The sequence below is a fragment of the Gavialis gangeticus genome, unplaced genomic scaffold (assembly GCF_001723915.1).
Source record: "Gavialis gangeticus isolate Ggan-Ray unplaced genomic scaffold, GavGan_comp1, whole genome shotgun sequence".
NCBI lineage: Eukaryota > Metazoa > Chordata > Crocodylia > Gavialidae > Gavialis > Gavialis gangeticus.
The window spans coordinates 32554033-32566173 of record NW_017729028.1 but is presented as its reverse complement, the minus strand read 5'-3'; the positions used below and the strand labels follow the sequence as shown (position 1 = coordinate 32566173).

Sequence of the window (12141 nt, the reverse complement as noted above, 5' to 3'; positions counted from 1 at the left end):
GAGCCAGGAAGTCCCCAGGATGCTGACAGTGGAAGCGGCTGACGCTGAGAGGCAGAGCTCCTCTGCATTACGAAACCAGCCTGCTCGCAGCGTACATCAGGTGCTGCGGAGCCGTCCTGGGCAGAGGGAGGCAGCTTCATGCATGCCAACTGCCTGCCATGTCGCTACTTTTAAAGGCTTGGCTATTCCCTGTATAGGTGAAGGACCTATACCCGCCTGCTCGGAAACTGTCTGACCTCCCCTGCATCTGGGCAGGGGCATGGACTCTGTGGCCCTTGAGGTCCCTTCCAACCATACGCTATTTTGAGGAGGACAGAGTTGTCCCTCCCAATGATAACAGTGGGATATTATGTTGAACAGCTAGAGTAAATGGACCCATTTCAGAGCAGGACTCTCTGGCATCGGGTGCCCCCTCCCTAGCCTACGCTTTTTGGGGTCAGGAAGGAATTTTACCCCATGGTCAGATTGGGACAGACCGTGGGGATGTTTGCAGGGGGCGCGGGCTCCTCCTCGGATCTCTTGAGCATGTATTACCAACTGTTTATGGAAGTTGAGCATTGACTGCCGCGATCCTCCTACTTTGCTGCCAGCAGGTTCGGGTGTTGTGCCTTGTGTTGTGTCGAGGTTGACGGTAGTTTTACTCAGAGGTTGGATTGTGTGTTTGTCTAGGGTGGTTTGGACAGGGCTGATCCTGCCTCAGGCAGGGGGTTGGACAAGATGCCTATGAGTCTATGACTTCTGGCCTTCTCAGGTCCTCAGGATCTGGGCCAAGGCCACCCCTATGCCAGCACAAATCTGACTTATTGCACATGCACACTCCCTTGCTGTAGGTGCTTGTTGAATTTGCACTTGCACTCTGCATTCGGCAAGAAGCGTGTGTCTCCTTTATTGCTCTCTTCCTCCCTTCCTCGCAGAGAGCATGTAGATGACTTTCTAATGCAGGCCACTACCCACCTACTGGGGCTGTGTTCACTCGAACGTGGGTTCAGTACTTGTCTTACCTGGACGCCTTATGTTCTAGGGAATGATTTGGGTGTTTTTCACCCGACTGTGTTGGTATGGACAAATCCTCCTTGATATGAAGAAGCCACATCCATCTATTACCATGGCTGCAACTTTTTCCTCCACCCATACATGGCTTCCTCTATATTGTTTAAGCCAATATTTTCCTTTTTTAAGAGCAAACGTGGGTCCCAACCATGTCAACACCCTTCCATTGTTTCTAGAGACCCGCTGGCCTTCTGTGTAAGGATGAGATGTGTTTCAGGGTCTCAGATCAGCAGGCCAAGAGCCCTGGCTCCTAAGTCCTTGTCCCAGTTCTGCCAGTGGTTCCCTTGGTGGCTTTGGCTGAGTGAATAAACTTCTCTGCCTCAGCTGATGTGCAAATAGGACCTGCCTGCCTAGTGGGGTGCTCGGCTAGCTGGTCAGAGTCCTTTGTCCTGCATGTAGGGCCAGGGCTAAATATCACTGTTGCCTGCAAATCCCACCTTCTCCCATCATTTGAGGATTATTTCCAATGGCAGCCGAAAAAGAGTCGGCTTTGGAGCTCCTGACCCTTTTTGCACCATTGTTTTCTGCTGGGACTTTCTGCTCTACTGTTTTCCTCAACATTTGGGTTGCTCTGGGAGGCCGCATCAGCCGATAAAAGACAATGCTGACCCCTTGGCCGCAGGTGGGGCGAGGGACTTTATTTCCTTCCCAGTCCCAGGTGTGTCAGAACAGCGGACGTGCACATTGGTGCGGCCTTTCCACCAATTCGCAGAGCAGCATTGGTGGATTTAGGGAGAGCTCTTGAGTGTAAAATGTATAAAACCGAGACCTTTTTTGGAGTAGGATGAGGGATCTTGATGGAGAAGGCTGCAAGATGTGCTAGTGAATCAATAGCTCACCTAGCAAGCCAATGCAAAGACTCTTTATTTAACTCTAGGGTTATTTTTTACACTTTTTCTTTTCTTTTGCATTCTTCCAACATCTTCATGGAAGCTAAGGAAAAGCCCAGTCTTTTTTTCCACAGCGGGATCACTGATTTCACCTAGCGAATATGCCACGTTCCTTCCTTTACCCCACTGCCATCCTATGCACACACACCAAGTCCCAGATAGCAACCTGCATATGCAAGTACTTTGGCTGGGCAGAAAAATGGTATTTCCATCTTGCAAGAAGCTCCAATGTTTTGAAATTTATTTTCATCCCTAATTGGGGGGAAAGGTTGGCATTTAAAAAAAAAAATTGCAGGTGTCTGGTGATAACGTGGATAATGATGCTGTGCAGAATTTTTCATTTTGAGGCATATTTTTTTCATTAATATCAAGATAGCGTCCCATAAATGAAAAATATGTTAGGATAATAACATGGACCTCAGGATGCCCAGACTGTGGAAGAAGCTCCCTCCAGAGGTGGGGCAATCGCCTACCCTGGAAATCTTCAAGAGGAGACTGGACGGTCATCTCGCTGGGATCACCGGACCCCCCAGTTACCTTTCCTGCTTGGTGCAGGGGCCTGGACCTGATGATCTTCCAAGGTCTCTCACAGTCTATGACTCTATGAATCTCTTATGCAATAGTAGTCTACATGGGACGAGTTAGTCAAAAAGGGAATTTTCCATTTTGAGTCCAAAATACTTAAAAGTTTTGAAAAGTTGTCATAGCTGCCATATGCCCATGAAGCACTTTCATTCCAGTGAAACTCCATCTCCAAATGGAAAAATATTCCTTTTGGGGCTGGAGGGGAGACTTCTGGCTTTTGGATGAGGAGTAACAGCTTTAGTGACACGGGCATGGAACGGGGACTGAAGAGAAATGAATTCTTTGACCTTGGACACGTCACTCATTTCTTCAGGCCTCAGTTCCTTCATCTGTAAAATGGGGATTAATAGCACCCAGTTTTTCCACTGTGTTCTACTTATCAGTTGGTTCCTAGCACGTGGAAGATGGAGGGATCAGTTCTTCTTATCTGAGTTGACAGTACTTTGTTCCGTGAGACCATGAACTTGGTGGGGAGGAATCCGGATACTGACATAACACAAATAATGAATCAAATTATAGTTATGATTATAATTAACATCAGAAGTACTGATGTTACCCAGTGGTGAGAGCTGTGAAAACACCGTCCCCCCGATGAATAAAACGACTAGGACCGAGGGGAGGTGGGAACATTTGTCCTGCAAGACTTCCCGATTGCTCAGGTGTTTTCTTCATCTCGAGTGGGGATGAAAGAGGGAGATGCTGACTTCTTTGGAGGGACAGAAAATTTGGAAAACTTCAGAAATGTCAAAATGTTTCATTGCAGCGTTTCAGATGGTGACGTCCCTGAGCCAGCGTCGCTTGGTTCACTGAACCCAATTGCAGAGCTTTATTTCAGGCCAGCGCAACATGAATCTGGGTTCCTGTGAACTCCTCAGCACCCAATGCAGTAGAGTTGAGGTGTTGTTATGGCCATGATGGTCTGGGACATGTATGAGAGGCCAGGTCTTTTTTCTTGGTGTCACCTTTTATTGGACCAACTGCATACTTGGGAGAAACGTTGGGTGAACTTTCGGGTACAAAGTGCCCTTCATTAGGTCTCTAGCATCTCTCCCAATTATACAGTTGGTCCAATAAAAGGTGTCACGAAAACCTCAGTGCCGGATGGCAGTTGTACCTTGAATAGGTCATAGCCCTGTTTCCCATTATGATTGCCTCCCTTGCCGGCCTCCACCTCCCCTGAAATTCCCACCCAGCTCCAAAAATGACTTAATCCTTGTTTCCTTTGAAGTTGTCTGAGTTTGTCAAAAGTCTTCAGGGGCCCGAGTGGCAGTCTTGTGTGAAGGCTTCTCTGTCAACCTATATTCCTAGCTATGAAACTGGAGAGAGATTACCAAAGCAGAGCTAGAGCAGAGCGCCTCCTTCTGCCACCTCCACACCCATCCATGTCCCTGTGAAGACAGGGTGAGGACAATGGGACAAGGTCCAGAGGAAGGAAATCGTGGCGGTGAGGCATGAAGGAATGAAAGCCAACACCACAGTTACGGCAATGACACAAACTGTGTCAACAGCGTCCCTATAGCCAGCACTTCAGGTCCCATTTCCTCATCGGATCAAGCTTTCTCTTTTGGAAGAAACTGTTGAAAAATCAATCAAGTACCGTAATAAAATGCTGAAGTGATTTAATACATCTATTTCCCATTAAATCAAGACTTAATAAATTCCCTCTCTCTTTCTCTCTCTCTCTTTTTGAAACCCACATACATTATTGAATTTGTTTGAGATGGAGCACGTTTAAGAAGATGTATAAATCTGAAGGAATTTATTAAGCCCCGGCAAAATTTATTGAAGGTTATAAACTTTTTAAATCTACAAATGTTTGACATCTTCAACGAATAATTAATTAATTGGTAACCTTAAATACCGGCAAAGCTCATGTTACATTTATGAACTCTTTCAGCCTCATTAAATATGCATATCAGGTAATAAATCTTTTAAATTCTATCAACCTTAAAAAAATAGGGGTGTTGACGGGCCCAACAGTCCTTTACAGAGCTAAAAGGTGGGGGGCGGGAAGTATCAGATCAGCTCATAGTATGCACCATTTTGGGGATTATTCATTGGAGCTACTCATGCAAAGCCATATTACTGCAGGAACTACTGACTTCTGTTATTCTTTGATAGTCTTATCATCACTGCAATAACCTGAGACTGTACAGACGCACAGAGAGAGGTAGTCTCTGCTGCAAAGAACTAGAAAGCCAAATGGACGAGACAGCCGAGGGGTGGGAGAAACAGTTTAAGCGGGAGGTGCAGGTTCAGGTCTCTGCAGAAGAGGGGTTTGAGCCTAAGCTTTCCATATCCCAGGACAGTGCTGGTCTATTGAGTAAAAGCGGGTGGGGGGGAGCACCCAGCGTCCTCCCACCCGTAGCGTCGGGTCAGAGCGTGCCTGCTGGATTGGCCCCAGAGGAGTGAAAGGTGAAGGAGCCTGTGTCTGTAAGTCCTGTTGGTGCTTAATCTTACACTAGACCTCTTGCTGCGTGACGCTGTCCGTGCTCAGGTGGTTGTGTGCATGGCCAGAAGCAGAAACACAGGCGCGGAGGGGATTTTATTAGGAGAAATTGTGGGAGTTCACATGCTATACAGCCGTGGAGCAGGGGTTTTGTGAATGCCACCAGATTTGGGAGACTACAGAGGCACTGAGGTACCTAAATCCCCTGGTGAACCAAAGGCTCTGTGTAAGCCAATGTGGAGCATGTGTTCCTGGGCCCCTCCGGGCAGGTTCGGGGTGGTCTGTGTCACGACGCTCAAGCTATGGGGCCTCGTTCTTTAGCTCAAGCTGTGTCTGCACACACATTTACCACTGGAGGCTCTTGGCTTCATCATCAGTCCACCAGCTAAAAGGATTGAGCCCAGTGCTGGGATGCTGGCAGCACATTCAGTCTCCTTATAGTCAGCGCCATTGCCTACTGTGCATGGCGTGGCAGTGTGCTTTGCACAAATCCTGGTGACTAATAGGGGGAATGGATTTGAGTGATGATTTCCTCCCCAGGGCTGTGTCAGCTGTGCTTGATCTAGGCCTCTAGACCTCTACCACTTGAGTTGGAGGAGTAATGTCATTCCCTGGCATGAGGAGTAAGTTGTTATCTCTTAGTAAGCCGGCCACTGGATTGCAAGAGAGGCCTATCAGCGCATAGGAAGCATAACTGGAAGGAAGGGGTGCAACCTCCAAATGAGGATTTCGAGGCCTCTGAAGGCTGGAAGCTGCAGGGACAAGGGACAGATCAGTCTGGATAGGCCCTGCATAAATGCTCTTTCCCTGCAGCTCTTGGCTGCACGTGGATTTGTGCAAGCAATTCACTTCCCAACCCAACTCTTTGCAAGGAACAAGGAAGCTCCTAAGCTCACAAAGGGTTTGTATTTCCTCAGCGGTGCTCTTCTCTCCCTCTGTCCTTTCCCAGCTGAGGTCTATTGATTCTTCCACAAATCTTCCCGCCGTGGGCTCAGCTACCCTCCCATCAAAGAAGGGTACCTTCAGGTCCACCCAGTGGTGGCCTTAGGGTTGATGGGGCCCTGGGCAAGAGTGTCATTTGAGGCCCCTTAATTTTGATGACCTATAAGCAAGTTGGACATTTGTTGCAACATTTTGGGGCCCCCTAAAGAGTGGCAGTCACCCGGTTTGCCCTCCTCTAAGGTCGCCACTGGTCCACCGTCCCGTTGGCCGCTCCTGCCTCAGCTCCAGGGATGCTGTTTGGTTTGGGCATTTTTAGCCCTTTGGAGATCCTGTTTGCTCCCCCCCCCCAGTGCCAGGATCCAAAACCCAGAGTGAAGCTGAACACAATAATTTCAGGTTCCCCTACCCATCTATTGTTGGGAGGGGTGGTATTTAAGCACACCCCCTTTGGCACATTTTAAGCATATTTGATGCCAAGATAGTTTGTCGAGACTTCTTTCTCTGCCTTGGGCTGAAAGCTAGATATAAACCCTGGGCACTTGGAAGAAGGTTCAGCCGGACCTCAGTTTAGCAGTAGCAGACCCTTCAACTTACCACACCAAGACAGGTCTCCTAGTACCAATGGATAATAGTACAGCCTATCCTTGCCCCACGCAACGTCCCTGCCATGTCTCAGCTGCGAGAGATGTTTGCAGTCGTTGTGCCTAAGGAACCAGCCCCTGCTACCACCTGAGGTCCCCACGATATTTTTGTGTCCCTGTTGATGTCATGTAATTTGGTACAGAAATTCTGTTGGAGAACACGATCCACAGATTTTTTTTCCCCCTGTCTGCAGTTCCTGGCATGATCTCTGCTCCCCGAGGCAAGCGTGACAGAAGGTCAGGATGTTACAAGCCATCTTCTTTTGGGTTAAACGGTCCCTTAGCAGATGGCTTTCGCCAAATTTGACCCCGAGGTGGAAAAATGGCATGTCTTCCAAGCACATCCTTCCCAGGCCACACACAGAGCTGTTTATTTTCGTCTCCTTCACCCTCGGTATAATTGGAAGGGGAGGAAGCCTGGCTGTTCGTGTAAAGCGTTTCTATTTGCAATGCAATAACGTGCTGTTTGAAATCACCTGATTCTCATTTCTGCTCAGGATGAGCAGAGTCCCTATGTGCCAGGCAAAGAGTAAGGCCAGTCCTGCCTGGAAAAGTTTTTCCAACTATTTGAGTTGGTCTAATAAAAGATCTCAGATTTACCCAAAGAGCCTTGTCTGCCTGTGTAAATAGATGAGTTAAGCCAAACCTATTTTCCGATGGAGAGCTGAGGCACAGAGAAATCAAGGGGATGGATATAGGAACATCTTACCGTGACGCAAAAGAGGACAGGGCTTTCTTGTGTGTCAGCTGCTCCTTACTAATTACCCATGCGTACGATCTTACCCAGGGACAACTGGAAGGTAAATCAAGGTAACTAATCTCACTTTAATTGAGACCTAAGCTACAGTAGTTTAGCTCCCATGCACTGCAGTGTAAGGGCATGCACACAAGCAGTTTCCATTGAGCATCTGATACCTAATACATCCCCATCCCCCTTTGCCCCAGAGTAACATGTCTGTCGATCCCTACCCTCAATGACGTGTCCAAGATTATATGTGCAACTTGGACGCAAGGCAAAGGGTTAAATTAGCACAACCCCTAGAGCGGTGGCAGCTCTGCTAGTGCGAAGGGTCATATAACAGTATCAGTGACTGTGGCAGTAAGTTATACCAGTGCAAGGCCCCCCTGTATTGGCTTGATTACATCTGCATGGAAGAGGATAAGGGGCTTTCATGATTTAGGTTGAGACAAATCAGTACAAGGTTTTCTATGAGTAGATGAGGCCACCGAGTTGTATAGTGGTGGGGGCTTTTTGCAAACCTCATTTCAGGGTTACTGCCAGGCTGACAGCCCTGGAGAATGATGTCCTGTATTTAATCCCAACCAATGTGTTCAACCCTGTCCTGGAAATAGTGCTCCTATTGCTAAGAGCAGGTGACTGCCATGATCCGCCCAGACCTCCCCGCAGCCCCAGCCAACACTCACACCCCGGTGCTGATGCTCAGCTGAAGCCCTACATGGAGGCTTCCCAATAGCCATCAGCACGGGACCACCTCAGAGGATGGCCAGCCTAGGCACGAGCCGTAACCCATGTCCTACCCACGTCCCTGGAGCCATCTGCTCCCAGAAATGGTGCAGCCAAATCCCTGCGCAGCTTTTCAGACTCACATGCTTCCAGGTCAGCTCTGCACAGACCTCGGCAGCTGCTTGTTTTTTTAGTCAAGCCAGAAAATGGTGTCTCTGTGGGCTTTCTGCTTCCCTGGCCTTGAGAGCAGCCTTGTCCTAGCGGCAGTAGGGACCACAGAGCTCGGCTGAACTCTGGGCCAGCTCAGATCTCCCTGGAAGAGCCTAAAAGAGAGGGTTTAACCCTTCAGAAGCAGGCAAGAAGGAGCTTTTGGTAATGGGAGTCTCTATCTGAGAAGATTATTGCGTTTCGTACTCTGTGATGGGGGGGAATATATTATATACGTGATCATTTAACTGAAAATGGCCAAATTCTGACCCTCTGGGCACGTCTGTTTAGGTTGCACGATGCTAGGGGCTCGATGAATTTGCTGCTAAAACAACTCCAGCTTATCCTGGGCTTTTGCCAAGCTACCTTCGCCTAGCACAGAGCTGCTTGGCCTGTGTAGACATGGGGTATGTCCTGTGCTTTCGGTGGGAGGTTCAGCCCCTAGATATTCGTTGTACTTTGCCCTGCAAAACCACGCTCCCATTCACTTTCACGGGCAGCAGTGAGAGGCCTCCAGAGATGGCTGCCGTGTTGTCCAGGAGATGTCGAGCTCTCCATTCATTGTCATGAGGCATTTTAGTCTGTGCTAAGATGCCTCTGTCCACTTCCCACATTGGTGTCTGCAACTACATCAGGCTCTTCTGGTCTGTGCAGGAAGATCTCTGCTTGGCTGGCTGTATCTGCCTACCAGGAAGCATTGCCACCTTTTCTAGTGCTCCAGTGTACCCCTGGATTTTGTCTCAACCCCAAGAGGTGTGAACCCACGTGTATGCCACCAACCCTGAGCTATTGTCTCAACCGGGTTGAATGAGAAATGCACTATGCGCAGAAGTGGAGGGACATTGCTGGGCTATCGGATACCCCAGGGTGTCCGTGCAGTCCCTGTAGACCGGCTGCACGGCAACTCAGAGCAGAATGTGCTGGGGGGCCGGGGGAGCTGTGCAAATGATCCCCCCGGCCTTTGTGGCTGATCAGCTGTCAGGTGCTGGCTGTTCCCAGAGGGCAAGGAAAGCTTTTCCAAGCAGTGGCTTTGTCACGTGCAGCCAGGCTCTTCCAGAGGGAAGGCAGGAGGCTGAGGGATGCTTTTGGCAGCGCAGGCTGCTTCCGCGACTGCTTTCTCACCGGCCTGCTATTCACAGCCCGGCTGCTCAAACCACAGCAGGGAGCCATGAAAGCACTCGAGGGAGTTTACATGCACCTGCCTTGAAACTGTCCGATTGTGTAAAGACGGCAATTGTGTAAAAAGCAATCAGGATGGATGCTAGAGGTGATATCTTCTATTAGACCAACTCGATTTTTGCAAAAAAAAAACAAACTTTAATTGCAAGCTTTCGGGCACAAACACCCTTCATCAGGCATCGGCGGAAAGTTTGTAGAAGTTCTCCTGGGTAGAAATGAAAGTTCATATTTCATAGGAGAGTCGAAGGTGGTCAAATCTCCTGTTTGGAACAATTCATTGTATATTCAGGTTAGGCACAGAGAAAAGTTGGAATAGTCTCTTTACCCCAAAGTTGTTTTTTGGGAAGCAGGATGCTGTCATATTTCCTTCAGGTTATGGTGTTTCCGATTTTGCAGAGGAGTCAGTGCTCCTCTGAGCAGGAATTTCTTATTTGGTGCAGTGTCTCTGAGCTCTGTGTGAGGGTCTGTGTAGGTGCAAATGAACTCGCACAAAGGCGAGAGTGGTAGCTCTGGTTTCAGGCGCTCAAAGGTGCTTCCTCCTTGTAAAAGGACCAGTGTGTAGGTGGATATGTGTGTACACATGCAGGAAAGACGCATGTGCCAGGGAGTTATGTTCATGAAGAGCCTTTCGTTTCTCGTGCCACTGCTCTCTCTGGCCAGATAGAACAAGGAAAATCCCACCATAAGGCTGCCTCAATTTCACCCATTGCCCAAGGGGTAAAACTGAGACCTGTACTGAAGCAGAAACCCTCTCGTCTGCTTCATAAGGACAGTTTAAATCTGACGTCCTGCCCTAGAGGCTCTATCCTGGCCCCATGACACTCAAAGGGAAACCCCCATTGATTTTCAGTCCCACTGAAGGCCACCGAAATACTAGTGTTGTCCACCCCTCTGATGTCCTGCCTGACCCAAGCTGCAGAACTGGACTGGGAGACCCCTGCCATGGAGGGAGTTATTCCTTTGTCGGCCTCCCTATTTGGCCCACCCAGAATCCCTCTAGATTTCCATTTGGAGACGATGCTCCTCTCTTCCCGTCCTAAACTTGTATTAAGCAGTGGCTGCTTTCCCCCCCAAAGGTGGCTGCATTTCACTGCTCTTCTGAGCAATGCTGTAAGAGGCAAAGGGGGAAGGTGAAGAGAGACGGCCTTCCGGGTTGGTACTAGCGTGGATGTGCTTGTACCAGTACAGACGGGGCTCGCACTGGCACGTTTCATCTCTCCCATATAGAAATAAGTTAGACCTTTTCTGAGCAGCTTTATTCCAATGTATCCACGTTCCTATCAGGGGCTTGTACCCTTTTAACTACACCAGATCATTAAAACAGTGCAACCCTTTTAACTATACCATATCATTAAAACAGTGCAACCCTTTTAACTACACCAGATCATTAAAACAGTGCAACTTTCAGATGTAGACCTGGGTGCACCTTGCCTGAGTCAGGCCCACGGCCTGGGAATGGGATGTGCAGTAAGGAGTGCTAATTGCCGGTGCACCCCAGAAGAAGGGAGTGGGTATATGACTACCTGTTGTCACGGCCCAGGTGGGAAGGGCAGCTGGATAGATATGCCCTAGGAGGACAGAAGGAGTGAGCACTTCATTGCTTATGCAAGGCAATCTTCTGGGATGAAATGAAGGCAAGAACGGCAGCAGGGAACCCTCTGCCAGTGAGATCCAGGAGACAGGACCCTGCTGTCAAGGCTAACCTTTGCTGGCTTGCCAGGCTTGTTCACCCCGGTAGTTGTTCTGGAATAACTCCTCATGGACTATTCCTGATTGACTCATCTGGGGGGAGGCTCTGATCCTGGAGCCCAAGCGGCTTCTGCTCTTCTCCTTCATCATTCATACTCTACCACACCGCCATGCCGCCCCATGCTTGCGGAGGTTATGAAAGACCCACGGCCTGACAGACAGAAAGCGGGCATGCAACTTGGGAAACCCAGAGCCACAGAGTCACTTCTTCGACTTTAGGCATGCTTCTTGCCTGCCTGCCAAATGAGGACACGCTGATGCCAGCAAGATGGAACAGCACTGCAAGAGTGCTATTGTAGTCATGATGGTCCAGAGATAATGCGAGAGACAAGGATTGCTTAGGGAGGTAACTCTTATTGGACCAACTGTATAGTTGGGATAAAGTTAGACAAGCTTTCAAATGCAAAACACCCATTCTTGGAGTTTCTCTTGTTACAGGAAGCAAAGCACAGCAGATGAAGCACGGCATAGGGAAGGGGCTGAGAAAATTTCTCTGGGTAAGGCACACACAGTTAGCAAAGAAAAGCAGCTGATTACTTGGAGATCAAAGCCTATCAAAAGTGGAGAGGGTCGATCTCACCTTCCTTGTGTGGAAAGAGTTCAGGAGTTGGATAAATTATAATGGGCCATAAATACAATATCGGTGTTTAGTCCTTGGTTCTTAGTGTCATAGTTTCATAGTTTCTAGGGTCGGAAGGGACCTGAGTAGATCATCTAGTCCGACCCCCTGCTGTGGCAGGAAGAGCACTGGGGTCAAACGACCCTAGCAAGGTGTTCATCTAACCTCATCTTAAAAACCCCCAGGGTAGGAGCCAGCACCACTTTGCTTGGAAGTTGGTTGCACATCCTAGCCGCCCTAACCGTGAAGACGCGCCTCCTGATGTCTAGCCTGAATCTCCCCTCTGCCAGCTTGTGACTGTTATTCCTGGTCACTCCTGGTAGTGCTCAGGGGAACAGGGACTCCCCCAGTGCCTGCTGGTCCCC

General features: G+C 49.0%; 1 long non-coding RNA gene across 1 annotated transcript in view; it reads right to left on the bottom strand.

The window, feature by feature from the left end:
* Nucleotides 1–5709: 5709 nt before the first annotated feature.
* Nucleotides 5710–12141, bottom strand: part of LOC109300241 — a 13198-nt gene continuing 6766 nt past the window's right edge. Inside the window, exon 3 of the long non-coding RNA XR_002098167.1 lies at nt 5710–5719. This is a non-coding gene — a long non-coding RNA (uncharacterized LOC109300241). The remainder of the gene's footprint in view (nt 5720–12141) is intronic.